The 19190-nt window shown below is 43.9% G+C and overlaps 1 long non-coding RNA gene across 1 annotated transcript; it reads right to left on the bottom strand.

Annotated features, from left to right (window-relative positions):
• Positions 1-1236: 1236 nt before the first annotated feature.
• Positions 1237-5750, bottom strand: LOC125934176 (uncharacterized). Its single transcript, XR_007461259.1, has 4 exons — positions 5505-5750; positions 3871-4162; positions 3228-3549; positions 1237-1761 (listed from the first exon to the last, which is right to left on the bottom strand). It is a non-coding gene; the product is annotated as an uncharacterized LOC125934176 (long non-coding RNA).
• Between the last annotated feature and the right edge of the window lie 13440 nt (positions 5751-19190).

The raw sequence follows: 19190 nt of genomic DNA, 5'->3' as shown, positions 1-19190 counted from the left end.
CACCTTACTTTTCAAAACTTTTCATAGGGTATTCACATCCTATCTGAAACTCCAGCACCGCGTCTAGTGGCCACGCTCTACACACGGATCGAGTGGGAAATCTGAGTTCCCCAACTCAGGGGCCTTCAGTGCCTAGGCACTATGCTACAGAGGAACCAAAGCCAGTGGGTGCTGGGCACTGCGTGTTCGCCCTAAACGCATTCCAACTCAAAACGTTTTTTAATTCTTGCCAGCCCAAGAAGACATGGCTACCAGCCTTGGCTCAGTGGAATGGAACGTTCTGTTGTCCGAAGACGTATGAACAGGACAAATGACTCAGCCCTCTTTCCACTCTTTCCATGTCAGCGGACCACGCCTTGCTCAGGCTCCCATTCCCCACCTCTTCGCTCCTCCGAGAGGATGCATTATTCTCCCGACGACGGCCTTTCCTCTCTTCCTTATCAATTTGTAAACCCCCAGTGCGATACTATAAACTAAACGTTAAAAGATTAATGTGATCTAATTAAGTGGAAGCCCATGAAATTGAAGATGAAACCATTATTCTTGGTTTTCCCAGGAGGCTTTCTATTAAAATGCCTCAAAAATGTAACTTCTCTGACTCTCCGGGGGGAAATTCCACGAGGAAATGGTACATAAGCAATGAGCTCTGTGGCTTTGATATGGTTAGCCCTGTATGTTTTTACAAAACTGGATGTCTTTCTCATTTTACAAACAGAATAATACATAAACCCCCCTACCAGCGAAGAATCCCTTGTAATCGGTTGGCCTTAGGCCAAAATGCCTCGTGACAAATTTGTGAATGCTGGTCTGCTGGATATTTCTAAATGAAGTGCCTTGGCCGTCACATGCAGTAAGAGCTAAATCAAGAACGGAAACACAGTTAATTGTCTTAGAGACACAACAGGTCTTCCCTAGCCTTCCAAAACATCCCTCACTAACCTGGGGTTATATAATGAGTTCAAGTAGGTCCAAACACGTCTCCTTACATGGGAAGTTATTCGTGGAAAAGTGAGCAAGTACAGAATGACCTGAGACGTTCAGATCACTGGCTGTCATTGAAATAAATATCTGTCAGTCATTGGCAATGGCTTTTGAAAACAAGCTGCATTTTACATTGCACGGTGTAATAAAGATCACATCACAGCCAACCCATTATCAAAGCTCGAAAACAAATAAATGTACCGCAGACTTGCCAAGGCCTTTTCTCGGGTTTTATCATTGCTGACAATAGAGCCAGTGTTGTGAGAACCACGTGCGTTGGCCAATTCCCACATGTCACGCTTTGTTCTCTGCCTGAACCTGCTCCTACATGACTTTAGGACGAATGCCATTTATTTTTGTTGTTATTCTTCAACGCAATTTGGCAGAAATGCAGAAATTCTGCAATCGTTTAGTCAGCCTCTGCAATTCTTGTGAAATTCTTCCAGGAGGGCAAGAAAAAGAACATTTCTGTGCTAAGATGAAAACACCTAAGTGACGCATAATTGACCTTGACAGTTTGCATTGTGGAGAAAATTGTTGTGGATAATCGCGAGACACGATGTTTTGCCTCGACCTGGGGACACGAGCACACAAAGGGGTGCGAGACGCTGGAGATTAGGAAGCGTGTCTGCTCCATCTACCTTCCTCAGCGAATATTGTTTGCGTGGTCGTTATGGCCAAGGCTCTGTGCTGGGCCCTCTGAGGACGGACAAGGGCATATGAGACAAAGGGCCTTTCGTGAGCGGGCCACGCGAGAAACCGATGAGTCGACTTTAGGCACTGTGGACATGAGCAGGGAAAAATGGATAGCAGCACCCCGTTCACCTAGGGTCTAGTCCAATCTCTGACACTAACCTGTGACCTCAGATAAGTCTCTTTACTTTGTGCCCCTATGCCTCACCCGTAGTCTCTACAATCAAATTTGGGAATAATCTCTAAATTAAGTGGACCAGTGTGTTGGGTTTTCCTAGAACAGGAGGGTCTGGCTTAGCTAGGTCCAGGACCCCACTACCGGTCCTCCCACTGATTCGGTTTCCTCTTACTCTGTCATGAATATTCAAGATCTACCTGGAGTCCCCAGGTGTCTAAGGATAAAAGTTGGGTTGTGGTAGCTTTCTTCAAGCACATCCCATTTGGAGGATAAAACTGCTTTCCAAATACATTCAGTTTTTATACACCCTCCAACTATTGAGGTCAGTGACATCACTGCGACAAAGTCCTAATACCTCATAGCTCACGCGTCACTTAAAATGTATTGTTATTACTCCATTTATATCTACAGAGCTACTATTATGTCGTGAAACTCAAGGTCTGGAAAAACCACGCGGACGACTTTACAGATAATGTCCCCTGAGGGCCTGCCATCGGTGAGGGTGCTGTTCCAGAGCCTCTACTCTGTCCCCAGGCCGGGGCCACTTAGTATAGAAAGGCATGCCATGAGCAAGAAAAGGGGTCCAGGATTACATTCTATATGTGGTTAACAAGTCCTCTCCCAACCCCTCAGCGGTGTAGCTGGAAAGACACAGAGGAAGTATATATTTCTGACACCACTGACCAAAAATGAGGGCCAGCAATTAAATTTATTCCAGAAGCTGGGAGAAGTTCTGAACAACCGGAAGAGAGCTGGAGCTAAAGCTCCCAGCTGTCAAAGAGCAGGCAAACCAGCTCAGAAATAGGAGAGGCCCTGAGATTGGCCCTCTGCTGTGGGTCATGAATCTGACACAGAGGGATGTGGCGAGGCCTCCAGAGTGCTGGAATTCTCCCACCCCACCGACACTTTTCCTTCTCCATCCGTTCAAGGCCTCAGCTTGCAGAAAGCAACGGAGAGCAGAAGTGGATTCATGGTGAACCATCGCATTTGGGGGGGGTGTAGACCCTAAGGGTAAAATACTGCAAGCAGAAACAGGGACAGGAAGAGCCTGGATCTTGGCCTTTCCAGAAAAAGTTTGGCATCCCTGCTGTATATTATAATTAGGGGCGCCTGGGTGACTTTAGCATGTTAAATGTCTCTTGATTTGGGCTCAGGTCACGATTTCACAGTTCATGAGTTTGAGCCCCGTGTTGGATCGGTGACGGCAGCATGGAGCCTGCTTGGGATTCTCCGTCTCCCTGTCTCCCAAGGCCAGGGTGTGAGAGGGCATCCCTACGGAATGAGATAATGGGGAAGGGGTGAAAGGGCAGGAAGCAGGACAGAGACAAGACATGAGGTTCAGGAGCCCAGCAAAAACAGAAGAGAAATGCCGTACCTGCTCTGTCATTTCCCCATGGGTCGATAAACCCAGTTTGCAAATACTGGAAATACTGAAATCATTTCTTTGTCCCTCAAGATGGTGGCGTAGGCAAGCATCTTCGTGCAAATGCCACATGGGGTGGATACTCAGAAAAGTCATCTTCTTCTTCTGTCTCGACTTCAGGTTGTGCGAACCCACAGAAAGTATGTATAACTCACCGTTGCAAATAATACAGGGGGAAAATACTAGTTATATATTTGTCTTCCTCCTCAGTTGAAAGAAAGGTCACTAACAATTCTTTTCCGACATGAGTGAGATGGTTTGAAATAATCAGCCCCTGTTTAAAAAAAAAAAGATTTTCAGACAAATAAAATATTTAAGCCATAAGGTTGGAATGTAAAACAATATCACCAAGATAAAAGAAAATGCCTGTTTATATAGAAAACAGACTTGATATTTTCAATGAGAAAAAAACAGCATTCAAAGGGATTTTAATATGCCTCCGAAGGCAATGTACCCAAAAAGTGTGTGTGTGTTTTTCTCCTTTCATGTACTCTTTTCAACATCCAAGCACTAGGCTCTCAAAGGTCACATGCGATCTGATTAAGTGGAAGCAAAGAAAAGGAAAGAGGTCACCGATAGAGCTCACGGAGAGTACCTGATGCTGAATGGGCCAGTGCACAGAGAAATCTTGTTACAGCGGTGACCCAGTTTGGGTCCTTTCTGGGTGCTTAATTTGGAGTCTTCAAATCTATTAGCCTCATTAAAATCGCCACACGTTCAAGAGTCTCTGTAGCAGGAGTCACGGATGCAGACCAGCACGAGAGTCGAGAAATGGTCACTGTCTGTGGCGTGATAATGGGGGTCGGTCCTGGGTACTCCACATTCAGAAATCGCAGCAGTGAGTTAGTGGAGTTCACAGCCAGCTTACGCATTTCTAGCCAGCTTAGCTAGACGTAAAGAGATCCCAGAGTTCAAGGATGGCAAGGATCACAGTGATTTTCAAACTTCATTTAAAAAAAATTTTTTTTTAATCCTGATTTGTTTTTGAGAGAGAGAGACAGAGCACAAGTGGGGAGGAACAGAGAGAGAGAGAAAGAGAGAATCTGAAGCAGGCTCCAGGCTCCGAGCTGTCGGCACAGAGCCCGACGCGGGGCTCGAACTCACGGACCGTGAGACCATGACCTGAGCCGGAGTCAGACGCTTAACCGACTGAGCCACCCAGGCGCCCTCAAACTTTATTTTTTTCAAAATGAAATGTTATAAAGAACAGCATGCATGCATTCACTAATTCATTGTAACAAATATTTACGAAATATCTACTTTGCACCGGAAACAGGATGACAGACCAGAAGAGTTCCTATCGTGTAGAAATTTATAAAATCCAGATACACCAGCGAGTTACTGTGAAATAAGGAGAGGTGGCAAGTCCCCAGGACAGACCTGGAAGTGTATTTGTACTACACTTGGGCTTTGTGTCATACTCTAAAAATTACCGGACTAGAGCATGAATGCTAACCTAATGAAAGAAGGAAGGAAGGAAGGAAGGAAGGAAGGAAAAGAAAGAAAGAAAGAAAGAGAAAGAAAGAAAGAAAAGGAAGAGAGAAAAAAGAAAGAGAGAAAGAAAGAGGACAAAAGAAAGAAAGAGAGAGAAAGAAAGAAAGAAAGAAAAGGAAGAGAGAAAAAAGACAGACAGAAAGAAAGAGGACAAAAGAAAGAAAGAAAGAGAAAGAAAGAAAGAAAGAAAGAAAGAAAGAAAAGGAAGAGAGAAAAAAGAAAGAGAGAAAGAAAGAAAGAGAAAGAAAGAAAGAAAAGGAAGAGAAAGAAAAAAGAAAGAGAGAGTGAAAGAAAGAAAGAAAGAGGACAAAAGAAAGAAAGAAAGAACGAAAGAGAAAGAAAGAAAGGAGAGAAAAAAGAGAGAGAAAGAAAGAAAGAGGACAAAAGAAAGAAAGAGAAGGAAAGAAAGAGAAGGAAGAGAAAGAAAAAAGAGAGAGAGAAAGAAAGAAAGAAAGAAAAGGAAGAGAGAAAAAAGAGAGAGAAAGAAAGAAAGAGAAAGAAAAAGAAAGAAAGAAAGGAAAGGAAAGGAAGAGAGAAAAAAGAGAGAGAAAGAAAGAAAGAAAGAAAGAGGACGAAAGAAAGAAAGAAAGAAAGAGAAAGAAAGGAAAGGAAGAGAGAGAAAAAAGGAAGAGAGAGAGAAAGAGGGAAGGAAATCCTCAAAGTGACCACCGTAGGAGTAGTGAGAAAATAGCATGGTGAACACGTAACCAGAAAACAAGGGCAACATGTTCTTACTAGTTGCTTTGCAATTATGCACATGCAGTTTCTTCCCAAAATACAAACTTCTGGATTAATGGCAGATCCAGCGACAATGACGAGTTCCCGGAGCCAGTGAGTTAGTAAACGGTGCAGGGCGTTTTGGATGGTTCGCCCCACGGATGGTATTTCCTTTACAACCCACTCTGGCTTGAGCTTAAAAGCCTACTGTGCTTTAAAAATGTTCAAGAGTGTCCGCGAAGGTGTCGGACGGAATTCCAGTTCTAACATTCCGTCGCTTTGTGAGCTTCGAACGTCCCACTGCTTTTGTGATGCCGGTTCCCGGTTTCCACTCTCCAAGAAGGCGAGACAGATTTTTATTTGCATTCGTCTGGACAGTGCGTGTGCTTTAAAGTTGCCATACCTCTCTACCACTGTTTGTGAACTGTGAAGTGCCTGGGCCTTCGGCGGTTACCTGCATCTACAGGGCCGCGCTTCTGCCTGAAAACGGAGAAAAGCTTCCAACAGAGATCAGAGGGCAAATGGGGTGATTTTGAAACTGCACAGGTCTTCTTATTACAAACTCCTTGGGAAAGAGTAGGGGCCAGGGAAGTGGAGAAACCAGGGGCCGGCCGAAATTAGGCAAGGGGGAGGAGGTGGAAATCAAATCTATTTAAATTTCACGAAATCAGAATGTATCAAGCCGACCCAGCCACCACTGGCGTCGCTCGGATTCCATTCTGAGACTTAGTCATTAATATTTAGCATTTTTGGTGATTATTTTATAGACATGATGTCATTGTTTCACGGTGTTTTACTAATCACCAATGACTCAGTTGCCAGAGAGCGAAGTTACAATGTAGTGATGTTATGAGTGGAAAATGTTGCCATTGGGGTGGGGGTGGGGGTGGGGAGAGAGAAGTTCAGATTAAGTTCAAGGCGCTCGGCTTGGATTTTTCTGGGTGAACCGAATCTAGACTTCTCTGGGGGCGGGGTGGGGGGGTGTTCCACATCTTAGAACCACATTGAAAAGCTCCCCGTTTTCTGGTTGCAAAAATACCCATAAAAGTTAAAGCTTCTGCAATGGGAATCTTGGGGAAAGGGAATAAAACCACAGACATTCCAGCAAAAACAACCTTCTTCTTTTTCGACAACTCCGGGTGTAGACATTCCTTAGGTTTATGGCCGCGAGGCAGACCAAGTCGGCAGAGGCGCCGGCAGGACCCCTCGGTCCTTCTGAGCCCCGCGAGCTGGCAACAGCTGCTCCCGGACACGTACCTCCCCCGGGGGGGGGGGGGGGTGACGGATGGGCCCTCCGCCGGGGAGCACCCAGCCCCACGCAGACGAGGCTCCACGAGGAGGTGACACGCACTTGTGATCTGAGGCTCCACGTGGAGCCGCCAGGGCGCGCGTGACGGATGGAGACAGACTCTGCGAACATTCTGGGATGTGGAAGCCTCGGGCCTCGGGGTGGACCTTTGCTTCGGGGCCTCCGCTCTTTCCCCTCCTTCGTCCAAAACCTGGGGGCCGCTTTCAACTTACTCAGCTGGTGTCAGTCCTGCCTTAGCGGGTCCAATGAAGAGCGTGATCAAAGACTCTCTCCTGTGCAGATGGCTCAACACGACTGCTCCAGGCGGACGGTGGAGCGGTGGGGAGACTGACGATCTGTGGCCCCTGAGGAGAAATCGATGCCTTGAACTGGTGCAGGGGTAGAAGCACAGCCTCATGCGGCCCTTTGTTTCTGTGTTGGGAAGACGACGCCGTTTCTCCCCCTTTTCCCAGCACCGGGGGGGCCGGGGATAGTTCACTCTACTGGATGTTCTCTCCGGTCTGGGGCAGGACACGCAGGACAGTTGGAAGAGTGCTGTAGATCCGTAGGGGCCTGTAACTGAGAAATAGTTGGCTCCGATCTTTCCTAGGGACACACTTGAGTAGCGATCACGGAAATCCTCTGAAATCAGACAAACAGCAACCACCCGGGGACTTGTGCCTCAAGAACCCCCTCCTTTCAGATGTCGGCAATTGTGAGAAGCAGGTACGTGGCGTTAGGTTTAGCGTGATGCGTGCTTGGAAATGGAATCATTTAAACCGCACCCCCCCCCCCCCCCCCCCCCCCCCCCCCCGGTAACCCTACCCCCCACTGAAGCCACTGTGAGAGTGGCAAAAACACACAGTGCAAAGTCTCTGTGTATCACTAACGAGGCATAATACTGTTTATTCCTCGGGAATAATACGACTTATTCCTCAAACTTCACACGGCTAACAAGAAGAAGGCCTTGGATACATCACGGATATTTCTGGACCAAATGTGACTGAGAGAAGTCAAGCATTCTGAATAACTGGGCAGCTGGAAAATACTAAAAAGACAATGGGTATGAAACAAAGATGTTTTTCACAACACACACACACACACACACACACACACACACAACATACATCCCACATTTCAAAAGAATCTCTTAAATGGGAAAAATAATTTAAAAGAATCTATTATATCACAATAAGTAGTATTTTCTCATTTCAAAGCACAGAAGCAGAACGGGTCACAGAACTTGGTAAAAGATAATAGATGAACACAAATAAAATCCTTTGGCTGAAATGGTAGCTGGAGACCCTCACCCTGCCACTCCTTCTCCGTGATCCTTGGCAGCTTTTGCAGAATTGGGTTTTGCGTTTCTGGGTCTCTCATAGCTTCTTACAAATGGCCTGTGAGTTGAACTTCTGAGTGGAAGTCTTCCTAATTTTTTATCTATTGCGTTTGTTTCTGGAGGGTCCCACAGTGAGGCAACTAAGGCATCTGCCTGCGGCACAAGATTTCGGCGACGCCAACACACTCGGTAATCAAGGAACACATTTTAATGCAATATTTAAAAAATTAAAATTAAGGCGAAAGCATCGTAAGTAATGAACAAAGCGTCCAGATTTTAGTTTTTAATTTTTGTCGTGTTTTTTGTTTTGAAACACAGAGAGCCAGGGAGGCAGAGAGCACCTGGGGGGAGGGGCAGAGAGAGGGAGACAGAGAATCCCAAGCAGGCTCCACGCTGTCAGTGCAGAGCCCGATGCAGGGCTCGAACCCACAAAGCACAGGATCATGACCTGAACTGACTGAGCCACCCCCCCCCCCCCCCCCCCCCCACAAAGGTCCAAATTTTAAATAAAGACACCATCCACTCCTGCACGGAGAGAACCAGGCTCTCAATCTGCACCTAGTTCAGCCCCTGCTTGTTAAAAATACTCGGGCTTGTTGGTCGGCCGATACGATCACCAGTTGTATTGGCCAACCCCAATCACCCATAGACATAATTTTCATGTTTTTGCATGTTTTGAAGCAAGGAATTCCAAGGAAGAAGAGAGGGAGGGAAGGAGGGCAGGAAGGGAGCAAGAGATTCAAGAACATTACAAGTAGCTATTTTGGAGGAATTTTGCAAACTTCCTTTCATTAGCATTATTTTCCAGTCTCCCCTCCGTACCCCTCAATGAAGGTGCTAAATAAACAACAATCCGATAAAGGTGCCTTAGCCAAGGCATACGAGTTTTCATTCAATCCCGATCTTAAGATAATGCAGGAAAAGAGGGGTTAAATGTGAGTGACAGGTAAGGGAAAGGAGACTCTGTTGTCATTTACTGCCTTTCTGTAAGCGCTTTATCTATCAGACGGTCTTGGGGCTCGTGGACCCTGAGAGTCGTTCATACCTGCTCCGAGAGAAGTACTCTTGGTACTCTCGACATAATAATTTCCATTTCAAAATCAGGACTTCCAGAAAATGCGAATATGAAGAGGTCAGCTTAGTCACGAGCGGCGATGGAAAAGTTTTTGTCTGATGATGCCGTAAACGTTGGAGGGCTTTGGCACGCAGTGAATTTTGAGATGTTCAAATTTCACAAATGTCTACAACTCAGGCACATGAAGTTATAAGCAGGGCGAATTGTTCCATCAACTGGAGCATGTCAAGGGGCAGCCCAAGCGAGGGGAAGCAAAGGCCAAGCCATGTCAGCATTTGAAAACCCCCACTGGCCGGTCTGATCCTATCAGGTGCCCCAAGACCATCTGCCGTCTTCCTGTGCCTCTCAGCCCCGCGTTACATCCCTGGCTTTGTGTGCAGCCTGTGAGATGTGCTCCTTCCAAAGCTCGTCCAGACGAAGGATCATTTTTCAAATACCACGTACGTTTGACACGTGCAGCAAACGCCAGCTTGAAAAGCAGATATCAGCAGGAGACGGCATTCCGCACTTAGAGACAGAGAAAGGGACTGAAGGAGAACAAAATCTTACTCTCTGCTAAGAAGCACGTTAGGTTCAGAACGGTAATTGAAACTCTTTGCTGGTAAGTCCAACGGGGCTCTTACGTGAAAGGTAACGCCAGCTCTGGCTGTATTTTTTGCTCTGGCGCACAGTTCGGATTCTATGAAAATTCATATATTGAGATTGGTGGGCAGGAAACTGTAGTGATGGTTATGACAGTTCCTTGTCCCACCCAGGCTGCTTCTCACCAGGGACTGGCACACGTAGAGGAGTACTCCCGAAGCAGTGCAGCGTCGTAGAATTCTAATTATACTGATTATTAGATGTCTTACTATGGACAGACTATTTCAAATCTTTCTCTCTCTCTCTCTCTCTCTTTTTTTTTTTTTTTTTGAGAGAGAGAGAGAGAGAGAGAGAGAGCACGGGCAGGGGAGGGGCCCCAGGAAAGAGAGAGAATCTCAAGCAGGCTCTACATCCGGCGTGGAGACCAATGCAGGGTTCGATCCCGCAAACCTGGGATCATGACCTGAGCCAAAATCAAGAGCCGGGCGCTCAACCAACTGAGCCGCTCACACATCCCTCTCCTTTAAAAACAAATAAATAAAAGAGGTCAGAGTGGAAGTCAGCCAAAGCGTAAGAGACTCTTAAAAACTGAGAACAAACTGAGGGTTGATGGGGGGTGGGTGAAGGGTATCGAGGAGGGCACCTTTTGGGATGAACACTGGGTGTTGTATGGAGACCAATTTGACAATAAACTTCATATATTGAAAAAAAAAAAAATAAAAATAAATAAATAAATAAATAAATAAAAATAAATAAATAAACGAACACATGGACTTGTACGAGTCTGCCTAAGTATAACTGAACGAATACTATGAAATTGCACAGATAATCTTTCTTCACTGCTAGGTACTCTCACAGCTTTGAATGATTCAAAGCTCCTGAAACTTTTCATTTGAAGTCCTGAGACTTTTAATTTGTTACAGACCAATAGGAGAGCTAGAACCATTTACTAGAACAACAGGGCCTGATACCGTATCTCCAAGAAAGCAAGTAACACCCAGCAAAAGAGGAAAGAGTCAAAGCACACAGTGAAAATATTCTACCTCACTATGTAAATAAAGACATTCAAATTCAGAGGAAACCTGCTTTTTTTTTCACTTGAAAAACTGAAAGCTGTAGTTTACAGATATGATTCAATGCTGATGGATGGATGATGAAGTTAGAATCTCATTAAATATTGCTGAGGCAATGTTTTACGCAAACTTTGGAAAACATTCTGAAAATACGTATCAGGAAACTTAACATTTTCTTACCTTTTTTCACTCTTGGGAATATAAGAGGATAATCCGTAATCACACTTTGAATTGAAAACACATATTCAACTCGCAAATAATCTAAACCATGTATGTAAAAAAAAAAAAAAGGGAAGAATGGAAATTTGTGTTCCATATTCACAAAGTAGCTAAGTAACTTTTATCTCCTTCTACCTGAGAATAATATTCTGCATTCATAAAAAAGCTGTGAACATTTACGCACAAATTTATTTGATCCCAGTACACAAAATCCAATAAGCAATACAGTCATGATGATGTTTAAATATGCAAAAGAGATCTGTTAAGAAAGAACATCAAAATATTTACAGTTTGTCTCCGCACGTGGTGAAAAACCGGATTGTTTCTGGTTTCATGATTATAATACTTGGGGAAAGTTAAATTTTTTAACACATTAAAAAAAAAACACCCACAGAAATTCGTAGGCCCAACAATCACATACTGATGGAATAGGCGTGTATTTTCTGTATGATTAGTGAAAACATTTAACTAAAAACATTGTTCTAATTATACGTTTTCCTTGAAAGGTTGATTAATGAAGTTTCCTATGATCCTGAGAATTTCACACTGGTCTTTGGATTCATGTTAAGATCCTAAAAAATAGAAATTTTAGTAGCATCAACTCGCTCTGAAGAAAGAATGCCTAATGGGGCCTTAGCAGGTCTGTAGAGTGACCCCCGTAACAGGCTCCAGCGGGCTCTGGGGCCTAACATGCCTAACGTAGGTTCTGTTTGGGACTGTTGCCCGATCACGCTCCCTCCTTCGGACTCGGGTCCCACAGCCCCTCACTCAGCAGACGTGCTCTTTGTCATCTGTGGCAAATCATACGGTGGGAACAAGGTGCACCATAAAAAGTACAATAGGAATCCCGATTGTCAAAGGGACGTGGGTCGATCTCCCCGAGATCCCTGGCATCTGTTCTCTTGGTTTTCCTCTCTTTCTCATCCTTTCTCTCTGTTTCTCTCTCCCTCTATCTCCCCTTATCTCTCCCCTCCCCTCCCTCTCTCTCTCTCTTCCTTTCTCTCTGTTTCTCTCTGTCAGAACGCTTTAAGGCTTCTCGTAAGTATCTCACTAATTCCTATTTTTCTGCATCAAGAAAGGCCTTAAAGTGTGGGCACAGCATTCTTTCAAACTTGCTTTATAGTTAACTCCTTGCTATGTGGTATTTTTAAAGACAGCATATTATAAGTTTACGTCTACATGCAAAATTAGTTGAAAGATCTGGAATGGATTTGCTAACATCCAAATTTATATATTCATACTTATTTCTAGTAGCTGCTAAATCTAGCCCCACAGTCTTAATCTAATTCTAGTCCCATATGCCTTTTTCACGCCAGGTGCTGGATTACAAGTTCTGAGGGCAAACACCAGGCTCGATGTTTTTCTACGACCCTAACCCTCCCCTATATTTAGCTCTGTCTCGGCAAGTTAGAGACAGCCGTGTAGTCATCCATCAAATCCTCGGATACCTTCTAGGCGATGTTGTAGGTACCGGGACACAGTGGTCGGGAATCAGGCAGCGTTTGTGCTCTTGCCGAGATTATATTTCCGTGAGTGGGAACTGGGAACAAACAACCCAGTAGGCAGGGAGCGAGTGCGGTGGTCGTGTCCCAGGGCTGTGCTGAGATTTACAAGAAGGGGATAGGAGAGGGGCAGTCGGCTGGTGGAGACTGGAAAGAATTCTCGGTGGTGATGTTTACAGTGGAACAGGAGGGACAGGGAGGGCCCTCACGTGTGCACATTGCTACGAAGAGAATATCAGGCCAAGCGGAGAAGTTCAGGTGCAGTCCTTATGAGGTCAAGGAGCAGGAGACACTGGCAAACAGAAGTGAAGCCATTCTGTTTAGAGCTTAGCGTGGAACGAGGAAAGTGGTGTAAGGGGAGTCAGGGCGAGTAAGGTAACAGCTCACGTAGACCTTTGTAACGGTGTGCTCAGAATCCCCGGAAATTTCTCGCTGCAACATTAATTAGCTATTGGAGTTTGGGAAACACAGTTACCCTCTGTGAGACTCAAGATCCCCCCCCCCCGACCCCGTCTTGGAAATCATGATATCTATCTTGCATAATTTTACATGTTCAGTGATACGAAATGTATGGAAGTGTCTCATGCAGTGCCTTACGTTTACCCGAAGATCAACTTAAGTTGGACGTGACTTTTTTTCCCATGACGGTAAAATATTTTCTGGCAGCTGGAAGGCAAGCTGAGTACAATGACTATAGTGTAAGAAGAAAGACAGGGAAAGTAGGTGTTCAATAAAGATCAACTACATAAGCAGACCAAGGGCAGACCTACTGAAACACCAGGACCAGGGTGAGTTAATTCTTTTCCTCCTTTTTAAATAAGAGAAAATGACGATAAAGCAAAGACCATTTGTGTGCACAGTGAAGAGAAGAAAACATTCTTTTTTTTTTTTTCTTTCAAATTACCCCTCAGCAGAATGACCCATAGCAGAAAGTGCAAGTCCTTTATAATTATAAACCTTATTGGTGTGTTAATATATCCATCTTGGAAGACTCTATTTTGTGAACAAATGAGTTCTTACGTGAATCATGAATATAAATATGGACTAAATTAGATAGCTGCTAAATTTCGATTCTCTCTTGTGCACAGGGTAGGGGATATTCTTTGAGCACGTAGCAGGGAATACTTGGGCTTTGGGCTGTATCTTTCTCACTTCCCAGGATTTCGTGTGGCGGTGAAGGAAACCAAGCCTCGGTAAGCCAGATGGCCACTGACTGTCCAGCACTAGGTCAGTGAGCTCCTCCGAGCCATGGCCCTCAGACTGCTGTGGACACCTCAGCCTCTGTTCCCATGATTCATCTTTATAGGAGCCTTTTTACTCAAACATGAAAGGGTCTTTTCCTCCTGGTACTGCTTTATTAAGAGCAGGGGTGTAGTACTTTAAACCACAAAGGTCCATAGCGACTTGGATGTTGAGAAGACCCAGGCAGCTTCCACAGCCACCGCAGGTTTAGAGAAGAACGGTAAGTGCCAGGAAAATTCTAGAAAAAATGAGGAGACTAGCCCCAGCAGACAGCAAACTATATTACAAAGCTACAGAAATTAAAATATTCTGAAACTGAACTAAATAAAGAATCCAGCACCGGTATTAAATAGCAAGTAATAACTTACATTTGATAAAGGGGACATTTAATACCAGTGGGGGGAAATCTGGCTTATTCAAAAATGGGATTTATCGTGTCACTCCCTCGTCAAAATAAACTCCAGATGAATCTTTAAGCACTTAAACATGAACCATAAAAGTACTAAAATGAATCATGAAAGAATTTTTTTTATAATCTTGGAAAGGGAAGCTTTTATAAACATGACACAAATCCAGAAGCCTTTGAAAACATTAAAATTGAAAAGCAATCTGCATGGCACTGAATGCCATTAATGAAGTATTAGCTATAGCAAAAATCTGGTGAGACAAGATATGGCTTTTATTTCCCTCATGAAAAAGCTCCTGGAAATTCTTTTTTAAACAAGTGAGGCCCAAGAAAAAAAACAAAAAACATAACACAGAGATTACAAAAAGAGAAGTACAAATGGGCTCAAAGGTATAAAAAGGTGATCAACTCCCCTCATATCAGAAGAAACACAAATTAGAACTGTAACATGTTATTCTCAGATTAGCAAAACTCCAAAAGTGTTGTCCTTCCCAAGGACATGGGAAGATAACACAAGGACATGGGAAGATCGAACATGTTATTCTCAGATTAGCAAAACTCCCAAAATTTGATAATACAAGGACTTGGGAAGATTGAACTTTCCATTCATTGTCAACGGGAAGAGAAAAATACAGCCTCTGGGAAGTACACTTTGACTGCAGCTCCTGAAATTCAAAATGCACATTCTCTGTGACCAGAGAATTCTGGTTCCAGGCATTTGTGCTACTGAGATTTTCCTCATAAATAACACACACCCAAGAAAAATCACAGCATCATTTTTTTACATACCGAAAGATTGGAAACAAGCTAAATATTCAATAGGGGACTAGTAAAGAAAGGAAAATTAGTACATCTGTGAAAGGCATTTTATGCAGCCATGAGGAAGAGACAGCTGGTTTGGAATGATCTCGAAGGTCTTGGAAGGGAACAGAATAAAGGTGCAGAACTATAGGAATTGGAGTTCACCGTCTACAGTAAAGGAGGAACAGGTATCCAAATGTGTTTGCATATGCCTAGAACATTCCTGAAAGTGTGGGAGACAGACCTGCAATTGTGCTGAGCTCAGGGAGCTAAGCTGGATGCCTAAGGTTACGGGTGGGGGGAGGATTATTTCACTCTATTCTGTTTACTACCCACGGGATTGTCAACAAAATACATTAAGTACATGTCCCCTAAATTAATGGATTTTAAAATAGCCAGCATGTTTCTAAAGCTTTGTAAGAACATCCTCCTACTCTTCATATTCATTCCTGGGGGCCTCCCCGGATCAGACAACCCCATTCTCTGTGTGCAACTTAATATCAACCTAACTGCCAACGGATGCTACTTTTCTCAGTACAAACTGACCGTGCAGTTTGAGAGCCCTCAAACATACACCGTCGTCTTTGCTTGAGTCCGGTCGGTTCTGCCATAACGTTTTGCACACTAAGACTTTTCTCCCAGTGTGGCTGTTCTGTAACTGTGATGTCCCTGTAAGAGTACTCACCGTGGGCATCTCGGCGCTAAGAGCGTGGAGACGGCATGGGCCCTGAATCTATCTGGCTTTGGTATTATCTAATCCGCTTGCTAATTCTGTGTCCTTGAGCAAATAGTTATGATTAATAACTCATATTATGGAGACAGCAGAAGTACCAAGCTGCGGAAAGTTAGAGTATTGTACCCTTACCTCCTTCCACGGGTCAGAGTGGCTTACGTACTCTTTTGACTTGGGTTTGGCTCTCTGACGTGTCTTTTCCGGTTACTGAGCATGGGTGACGGAAGTGTGGCCTGCAACTGGGCTTTGTACCTTGCACATCTGCCATTGGCCCGAGGAGGACATGGAGGAGGTGATCTGCTAGACCGAAGAGAAGAGGAAGGCAGACACAGAAGCAGAGCTGAGAAACCCTGGCTGAGTTGGAGCCAGATCAGCCGACTTCCGGCCCGTGTAGCAAGCCAGCCAAGGGCAGCCTTCCCCAAACACTCGGAAGCTGCAGAAATGCTTGCTGCTGTATGCTAATGCCATGGAGCGGGTGCCTGTTACCTACAATTATTGTGGCCATGGTTAATTACCTATAACTATAGCTACCAGTTAGGAAAATCGTTTGAGGCCCAGGGAATACTGCTTGGCACGCGTCAAGCACTTTCTAAGAACGGGCTCTTATACTTGTCTTTAAGGATGCTAGTTTCATTAGGATAATTTCAGGACTCGCGGGTCTGATGTTGTTCAGATAGCAGCTATTGATCTGTTCTGCCGCGGGAGGCACCTGTCTCGCCCGTTTCCCTGTGGCCTGTCGCCTTCTGGAAGGGCGCTCAGACTTTCCCAACACAGGACGGTTCCTTTGTTAATCTCACATGGCAGGCGGGCGCCCCTAATCCCAGCACGCCTTTAACACAACACAGCACGTCATGCATTCCTACCTCTTTAATTCATTTCGCTCTATTCTTATTTCTCTACCAGGTCTCACAAGAGCAGGGAGCTTCGGGCAGGAGTCTACGCTGGTGGAGCTCTAACACAGAGTGTGACCCTTGGCGATTATTTCTTGTCTCTCGACCTCAGATTTCTCCTGGGCAAATAAGCACTTGGGTGGTTCCCTCGCTGAGAATTCTCCCACCTCCATTTCGTCGACCTAAATGAAATAAGGCAGAGATACAGAAGCAGGTCCTTCTGAACTTGTGAACTGTAAGGTCCTGTTTCTGTGCTTGTTTAAAACTGAAGAAGGGCAAAAGAACATCTATGACATGTTTTTAAAGATTCTTAACAAGGTTATACGAAAACACATTATTGTTTCATTCAAAATGAGAAATTTTACGCTCCAAGAAATTTGCACCTTTCATTTTCAATGTGATTTTTCTAATTCCAGACTATTTTCTTTAAAATGTCTCACAATGGGGATGGGGTGGGGGGCGCCTGGGTGGCTCAGTCGGTTAAGCGTCCGACTTCAGCTCAAGTCATGATCTCGCAGTTCGTGAGTTCGAGCCCCACATCAGTCTCTGTGCTGACAGCTCAGAGCCTGGAGCCTGCTTTGGATTCTGTGTCTCCCTCTCTCTCTGGCCCTCCTCCACTTGCATTGTCTCTCTCTCTCTCTCTCTCTCAAAAATAAAGATAAAAAAATAATAAATAAAATAAATAAAATAAAAAATAAAATAAAATAAAATAAAATAAAATAAAATAAAATGTCTCATATATGAGAAACACCAGAAAATGTCAAAATATCTCATATTTTTGATATATTCAGAGAGAGGGAGTGAGAAGGAGAGGTATGTTGCATCTAATTCATCAATCGAGGTTACCAGAATTAGAAGTTTAGTGGATATTATTTCAACTTTTTCTGTTTTACATGCACATGCACACAGAATTTGTTTTGTGACCACAGTATCCTATTGCTATGTGACTTGTTTTTTGCAGTTAAAAATTTGCAGTGAGAAATTCTCATGGTCCTTTCCAATGGCTGCCTCGTAATACATTGTGTGGATATACTGTAATCATTTAGAAAATATTCTGTCATTACTTTAGGTTGTTTCCATTTGTCCTTACAAGTGATATGGATTGGACACCTTGTTTATGTATCATTATACATGTGAGTAAGCATTTCCAAGGGTCACGGTCAAGAACTGCAATTGCTGAATCATAGCATCTGTTCATTTCTCCAAATGACCTTCCAACAGAGTTGTGCCAAAATGCAGCCTCACCAACCCTGTCTTATACTCTGTTTCTCCGTAAGCTTGATAAGCTGGGTGGTTACATTTTATTTGTTTGTTTGGACACTGCGGGAGATAAAAACGATATTAATTCGCTTTTGGGTCTAATTATAATCACTGTTCCTATGCCTTATCACATTACATATTTTTCTTTTATGAATTGTTACTTGCTCATATCTTGTCACCTTTTTTCTATTGAGTAGGTTTTTTTTTTATCTTGTTGAATTTTAGTAGCTGTTTGTATATTCAGATGTGAATTCTGTGTCTATTCTGTGTCACAAATACTGTCTTCTTAACTCTAATGTTAATTGTGGTATATTATGTTTGATTTTTTTTTTTATAAATCTGTCATTTCCTTTGAAATCTTCTGACTATCAAAACTTCTTCAAGAAGGCTTTCTGTAGCCCAGAATTGCAAACATGTTCCCGTGTTTTCTTCTGTCGTATTTTGAAAATTACACAAATCTGGGACCATCTGTACCTCTCCTCACTCAAAGACCCAGAAAACCCAGAAACTTTAGTACTAGATTCTGTTTTAACCACAACGACTCTGCAGACAGCTCAGTATTGCCAAACCAACGCTGCCCATACACTGTGAGATTTAGAGACGCTTCTAGGCAGACCCTCCACTTGGTGGAGCCCACGTATATGGAAGTCGGCTCGACTCCGAGGGTGGGATTTAACCAGCCTCCATCTTGCCTGAGGACAAACCGAAGGAATTGGCTGGAAGACCTGGCACTGAGGATTGGTCAATCTTGGCATAGAGACCAAGGTCAAGGAAGGACTCTCTTTCCACACTAGATCTCGGAGATTGTTATCACACTGTCATCAATAATGGCAGCCCACACACTGCTAACAATACAAAGGAGACACGATGTCGGGGCCAAAGTCTACAGTGAAGGTGGAGTACCTAACCTCGTGTAGCCGAGCCACGAGTATCTTTATTCAAAAGAGTTTCGAAGAGAAATGGTAGTCCCAGTCCAAAACATATCCACACTTGTATCCCTTTCAGGAATGATGGAATCACTATATATATATATATATATATATATATATATTTTTTTTTTTTTTTCTTTTTAGCCACATGGGAGTTGATATGCACAATATTGTGTTTTCTGGTGAATTTCCCCTCTAATGACTCATGGGTACCATCAAATAGTATGAGTAACATGCTGTATTATTTTTTTCTTTTCTATGTGTTTTTCCCCCCTTACCAATTACTCAGCACCCTAAGCTATTGTTAGCAAGCTCGTCAAGTTTCAGAGCCCCAATTCAGTTTTGAGACTGATTTAAAGTTCCAC

This window comes from Panthera uncia (assembly GCF_023721935.1).
Source record: "Panthera uncia isolate 11264 chromosome A1 unlocalized genomic scaffold, Puncia_PCG_1.0 HiC_scaffold_16, whole genome shotgun sequence".
NCBI lineage: Eukaryota > Metazoa > Chordata > Mammalia > Carnivora > Felidae > Panthera > Panthera uncia.
The sequence above is the reverse complement of the archived record's forward strand: the minus strand, read 5'-3'. Positions and strand labels throughout refer to the sequence as shown.